The sequence below is a fragment of the Pteropus alecto genome, unplaced genomic scaffold (assembly GCF_000325575.1).
Source record: "Pteropus alecto unplaced genomic scaffold, ASM32557v1 scaffold25, whole genome shotgun sequence".
Lineage (NCBI taxonomy): Eukaryota > Metazoa > Chordata > Mammalia > Chiroptera > Pteropodidae > Pteropus > Pteropus alecto.
Genome location: NW_006441955.1, coordinates 353636 through 360511, shown reverse-complemented (window position 1 = coordinate 360511; position 6876 = coordinate 353636). Strand labels below are relative to the sequence as shown.

The following is a 6876-nucleotide window of genomic DNA, read 5'->3' as shown; positions in this document are numbered from 1 at the left end:
GGTAAAGGAAATGGACATAAAACCCCAAGAAGCTCAGAGAATTTCAAAAATCAGGGATTCAAAGAGGCCTCCACCAAGACACATCAGAATTAAAATTCCAAAGTTTAAATACAAAGAAAGAATATTAAAAGCAACAAGAGAAAAACAAATAATTACCTACAAGGGAACACCCATAATACTGGCAGCCGATTTCTCAAAAGAAACTATGCAAGACAGAAAGGCTTGGTAAAAAATATTTAAAGAATGAAGACCCAGGATCTACAACCAAGCATAATTTATCCAGCAAAGCTATCATTTAGAGTTGAAGAACAAATAAAGAGATTCTCAGACAAAAATAAGCGGAAGGAATTTATCACCACCAAGCCTGTATTACAGGAAATGTTGGAGGGACTTTTTTAAGAAGAAAAAACATGTATCAAAAACAGGAATAAAGAATGGTAACAACTACATTCTTATCAATAAGTAACTCAAATGAAAAAGAATTAAGTGCTCCAACTAAAAGAGTGAATGAAAGGAAAGGAAAACAAGAGCCCTACATGTTGTCTGTAAGAGACTCACTTCAGATTAAAAGAAACAGACTAAATGGAAGGGGATGGAAAAACATATTGCTTTGATAGACCTAGAAGGTATTTAAGTCAGACAGAGAAAGATAAACACTATATGATTTAACTTATATGCAGAATCTAAGGAATAAAAAAAACAAACTAATCAAAAACAGACTCACAAATATAGTGGACAATTTGGTGACGGACAGAGGGGAGGGGAGTTTGGGGGGCTAGAAGAATGGGGTGAAGGCTAAAGAAGTACAAATTAGTAGCTGATGGATGGTCACAGGGATGGGGAGCACAGCCTAGGGTATGCAGTTAGCATTAATACGTTGGCTAGGTGAAGGGTCAGGGGGGAGGGTGCAATTGAGGGGATGGTTTTATAAACTATATAGATGTCTAACCAATATACTGTATACTTGAAACTAAATTTTAAAATTTTTTTTAAAAAAGAGCAAAATGCTTTGAAAAAAGATTTTTAAAAGAAATGGCTCTTTATGATTAAATATATTTCTCACAAAATAAAAATTTCCAAAAAATGAGAAGATAAAACCAAGGGAATAGCCCTGAAAAGGGACAAAAGTAAAACAAAAATGAAAATTGTTTAATATTAAGCAAAGGAGTATGGAAGGATCACATTTTCTTCTCTACTGATCTAATATGTTTAGCAGAGGTCAAATGGATTCTTTTTTTCATACTCTATTGATTGCTTAAAATTACACCATATTTTAATTTCTTCTTATTTGGACCATGACTTCCTTGTGTAATTTTTCCCTCCGAATTTTTTTAGATTTTTCTTTGGAGGAGATAGGGAGATACTATAGGCACTGGAATGGATTTTTGAAATGGGAGAAGAAAAAAAAAACAGAAAACCAAAAGAAGCAAAGGATGTGAAGTCTACAGAAGTAAGCAGAAAGCAAAAGTCAGATTGAAAGGGAATAACCAGTGACAGTGATTGACCAAGAAATATTAGCTGATTCAGGAGGTTAGCATTGCCACAAAGAAGGAGTAAAGAGTGGAAGACAGCCTTAGCTCTAAGGGTTCTATATAAAACCACCACAGAGAAGAAGCTGTCAAAATGCTTTTAAATATTGACAACACAGTCCCACATTTCTTAAAAAAACAAAATTAGATACTTACCTGACAAAGAACTGGCCAGGCTTCCTCTCCGTAACTTACAGTCATCCTGACTAAGTTGTCGTTGAAGTTTAGTTTTTCCAGTGGATGAAAATATGTCAGGATTACTGAGCTTCCTAAATAGCAGGGGACTAAGTCCACTTATCGCATCCTTTAAAGAGAAAATAATAAAAGTCTTTAACGTCTTTTCTGAAAGTGTATAAGAATTTTATACTAAATATCTCTACAACATTCATTACAGTTAAAAAGTGGCAACATTTTATATTTCTTACTCAATAGCCAGAAACGTATTTCTTAGTAGAAGCTGTTTGGGTATGCTATGAAAGATGAGGGACATTGATTATAAAATGCCAAAGGAAAAACAGGGAAGGAGGCTCACAAGATAACACAATAAGACATTTTGATAAAATGTATTCATAATGAGTACACATGTAGTTATCTTTATTTACTTTTCTACTTTTATTCATACTCTTCCTATATCCAGTAAAGAAAAACATATTTTAAAATTTAAATAATTTCTTCAATTAAGTAAATAAATGTTATGAAAACTTTAAAAAATAAAGTGCATATTTTAGTTTTTAAAAACTCACAAATAATACGCCTTCCTTTATCTGTTATACAAAGTTAGAAATACCTCTAACATTCAATTAATACTAAAATAAAGTTTAGAGCTTCCTTTATTTGTCTATAAGAGTTAAATACGTTTTCAATGAAAAAGTATAAAAGCACCATGAAAAAAATAGACAACATGAAACACTGACAGTGCCTTTCCTTTACCTTTTAGTCTAGCCCATCATATTCCAACACCTCTCCCTCCTCACTCAGTAAGGATGTCAACATATCAAGATTCAGATATTCTGAAGCAAATCCACCCAATTAACAGCATTAAATGAGAAACTATTTTGGAAAAAAAAAGACAAATGAGGCATACCTCTTATATTTCAATGATGGAAGCTACAATAAACAAGATAAGTAGCACATCAAACTGCTCTGGACAATACAAAGACAAATGAGAAACATAAGGAAAAATAACTGAAAACTATGTCACCAGCCATTTGAAAAACAAGACTCAAATAACTGCAACCATGGCAATACTAAAAGTAACAGGGGAAAAAAAATGGAAAAATGTCTACCTCTTGAGAAAAGATTTTTTAAAAACCTCTAAGGTCATATACTGTGATTGGTGAGTTTACAAACATAGTAAAGTACTAATATTGGTTGGTGCTGGCTATCTAGAATATAATTTACAAATACTCAGGCATAAAGAAAAGAGTGAAGTTGATGAAGAAAAATAACAAAAGAAAAAAGTATTTTTTTAATTTGGTAGTAAATGGATAAAAGGATAAAGGGGAATATTTAGGCACTGTATCATCAAAGCAATTGATGTGAGCTGGGAGAAAGGAGAATTGGAAGCAATAGTTAATGCAAAAAGAGAAGGCAGCAAGGGAGCAGTCTCTATTCCCACTATTTAGTGTGTCAAGGATGAAATAATATCTATGCATTAAGGAAGACACAATGGAAGCAGGGTTTGGGCACAATACTAGTAACCTACCAAAAAGGCCTATATGAAAGAAACATGGAGAGGAACAGTCCCATCCCAAAAATAACTTACAAATGAGCTACATGAGAGAGCCCAGCACTTGCCTGGATGCCTGCTACACTGTATGAATAATCTCAGCCAGAAAGGAACAACAAATAATAGAGGACTACATCAGCACCACTTAAAAGAAAGTCCTATCTTTTTCAATCTCTCTATTCTCTAACATAACATACCAAAGAAAAGAAGCCAGAAAACAGAGAGGAAAAACGAAAGCAGATCATGCTCCTTCTTATTCCAAGCTTTAATCCTGTCAAAACCTTGCAAGAGAAAGAAAATATTAATTAAATTAAATGTGAAATTTAATTTTTAAAGTAGGATGTCTTCTTTTACTGAAGTTCATTGCTTATTTCAAGGAAGTACACATACCTAAGCATATATAACTCAATGAATTTTCACAAGTTAAATATATCCACATAACCAGCATCAAGATTATTTAAAAGACATAACCAAGCACCCCAGAAAACTCCTCTGCTTCCTTCTAGTTACTATCCTCCAAGATAACCACTATCCAAGCTTCTAACAGAATAGATTATATAACATGAAAATCTTTATATGAATCATTTAGCATGAACTGCTAGATGTTTTGCTTCTTTTGCTCAACTAGACTGGACTTTTTTAAATAGCAGAACATTACTGAATTCACCCAAGAAGTCGTTAAGGAACAGAATAGAAGAATGAAGCAAATAAGACAGAACCACAAATAGACCGAGAGAAAAAGAAAAATGTTATGAGAAGTAAAACTTTCTTACTAACTTCTTGCAGTTTTCTAGTTCTCATTTCCAGTCACTTACAAGGCCCAGCCAAACTACATTTGCAAGTTCAGTGGGATACCTCTGTACCCTTATAAGTTCTTCCTTTCTGCTCAAACTAGATCAATTTGGTTTCTATTGTTTCTTTGATTAAATGATTCTTAAACAAAACAGAGAGTTAACCTTAAAAAAGTGGAAGGAGCCTACTATGACTTCCAAGTTTCTAACTTGGGTGGTATGCTTCTCAAGCCAAGAATACGGAAAGAAAAACAAGTTTACATTTAAAACATGGCTATGGCAATAGTAAATATTCGTATAACTAAAATTACAGCACTTTTCCAATAACTATTTGGGGAACTATAAATGTTTAACCTGAAAGAAAGAAGACAAAGGAGACATGAATAACTCTCTTCAACTACAAGAGGGCTATTTCCCACATTTTAAGAGAGTAAACTTTTTACTTCAGAAGCCAGAATTAGAACTACTGGATGAAAATAACAGAAGTTGGGTTAATTAGAAGGAAGAACTGTCTAACAGTGAATTTTTTTAAGGCCACCTTAAAAAAAAATGGATTATGCCAGTAGAAATATTGAAAAAGGTGAAAGTTGGCCTAAGGCAGATTTTCCCCAGACCAGCAGCAGCAGCCTCACCTGTGAACTTGGCAGAAATGCAAATTCTCAGGCCTCACCCCAGATCTACTAAATTAGAAATTCTTGGGGAAGGAACCAGCAATTTATGTTTTAACAAGCCCTCCAGGTGATCCTGAAGTATACTAACGTTTGAGAACCACCAGACTAGATCAAAAATTTCAATATGATGCCACCAACACACAGGTATGTTAATCAACCGTGAAGCTTGTGTTATAAATTATTTAAAATTGATAATAAAGTGCTCAAATTTGCAACATTTACTTTCTTAATTAAATGAAAGCAGGTTCTTGGTAAACACAATAAAGTCAATTGACTTATATTACAACATTCTTTCTTAAGTGAGATTTTTAAAAGGCAGAATGACAGGGAGCATGCCAGAAATTATGCATAACCTGTATTTATCTATTGTAGCAATACTGTAACAATAACGTATCTAACATATGCCACGTATATTTTAACTGTCAAATAAAATTTTTAAAAGGTTGAAAATTGCCCTACTATGTGCTCCTTCCAACTCTAAGAGAGTACCACTTTCTCTTTTAATTCAGAGTACTGAGTTGTAGCTATTTTGCCTCTGCCCTGGGAGTCTTCAGAGTCCTCCCTCTTTTGGCTCAGAACCATCTCCCTCCTCCATAACACCAAAGCAAATCTCAGTCTAACTTTACCCATAAGACTAATGCAGTGCTTATACTACTATGCTATTAAGGATAAGACTCAAAGTAGGCAATGGATTCACAGCTAAAAACAGCAATCTACACACTAAAAACTTGTCTATCAGGCTAAAAACCTGGGTTAACTCTCATTAGGAGTTGACTTATCCCATATGATTGGTAATCCAATAAGTAACTAGAATACCTTGTGGCAGATTCTTCCTACCTTGCCAAGAGTCAAATCCAGGTGCCACAGTAATCAAAGTCCGTTCTCTTAAACCCTATCGAAAAGCCTTGACTTGATCTCCATATGCAAAAAAAATGAACCTTAACCCATACTTCACGTATACAGAACACAACATATACAAAAAGTAACTCCCAATTGATCATGAATCCGGCTATAAAACCTAAAAGTATAAAACATCAGAAGAAAATACAAGAGTAAATTTTTGTAACTTTGAGTTAGGCGGAGTTCTTAGATAAAACACAAAGTACAAGTTTAAAAAAACCCAAATTCATAAATTAGATTTCATCAAATTTAAAAACTACTACTTACTGTTAAAAAGAAAGCAAATCACACACATAAAATGGCTATAAGACCTCATATTTCAATAATCGCCCTAAATGTAAATGGACCGAACCCACCAATAAAAAGGCACAGAGTTGCAGAATGGATCAAAAAACAAAACCCAACCATATGCTGCCTCCAGGAGACACATCTCAGTTCCAAAGACAAACACAGATTCAAAGTGAAAGGGTGGAAAATGATATTCCAAGCAAATGGCATTCAAAGAAAAGCGGGAGTATCAGTACTAATATCAAAAGAAATAGACTTCAAAATAAAAAAGGTAAAAAAAGATACTGAGGGACACTTCATAATGATAAAGGGAATCATGGACCAAGAAGACATAACACTTATTAAAATCTATGCTCCCAATCAGGGGGCCTAGAAATATGTAAAGCAATTACTAAAAGAACTAAAGGGAGAAACTGATCAAAACATTATCGTAGTAGGGGACCTAAATACTCCACTGTCGGTTATGGACAGATCATCCAAACAGAAAATCAATATGGAAATAACATCCTTAAATGACACAGTAGACCAACTGAACATAATTGACATTTGCAGAGCCTTCCATCCCAAAACACTGCTTAGACATTCTTCTCTAGAGCACATGGAACGTTCTCAAGAACCGACCACATACTGGGACACAGAGATAGCCTCAACAAATATAAGAGGGTTGAAATCATACCAACCATATTCTCTGATCATAATGCTTTGAAACTAGAGATCAACTGCAGAAGGAAATCAGAAAGAACCACAAATACATGGAGATTAAACAACATACTACTGAAGAAAAACTGAGTCAGAGAAGAAATAAAAAGAGAGATCAAGAGATACATAGAAACAAATGATATTGATAGTACAACATATCAAAACTTTTGGGACACAGCAAAAGTGGCCATAAGAGGAAAGTTCATATCATTGCAGTCCTATCTCCAAAAACAAGAACAAGCCCAAATACACCACCTAACACTTCATCT

The 6876-nt window shown here is 34.0% G+C and overlaps 1 protein-coding gene across 4 annotated transcripts in view; it reads right to left on the bottom strand.

Moving 5' to 3' along the window:
* MAST2 (microtubule associated serine/threonine kinase 2) overlaps window positions 1-6876 on the bottom strand; it is a 172956-nt gene that overhangs the window by 146455 nt on the left and 19625 nt on the right. For 3 of the 4 annotated variants that reach the window (XM_025051926.1, XM_025051925.1, XM_025051927.1), the window contains exon 1: window positions 1686-1814. The gene's annotated coding sequence lies outside the window, so the exon portion shown is untranslated. Of the gene's footprint in view, window positions 1-1685; window positions 1834-6876 lie in introns of those variants that run through there. The other variant, XM_015595180.2, reaches the window with a different exon arrangement.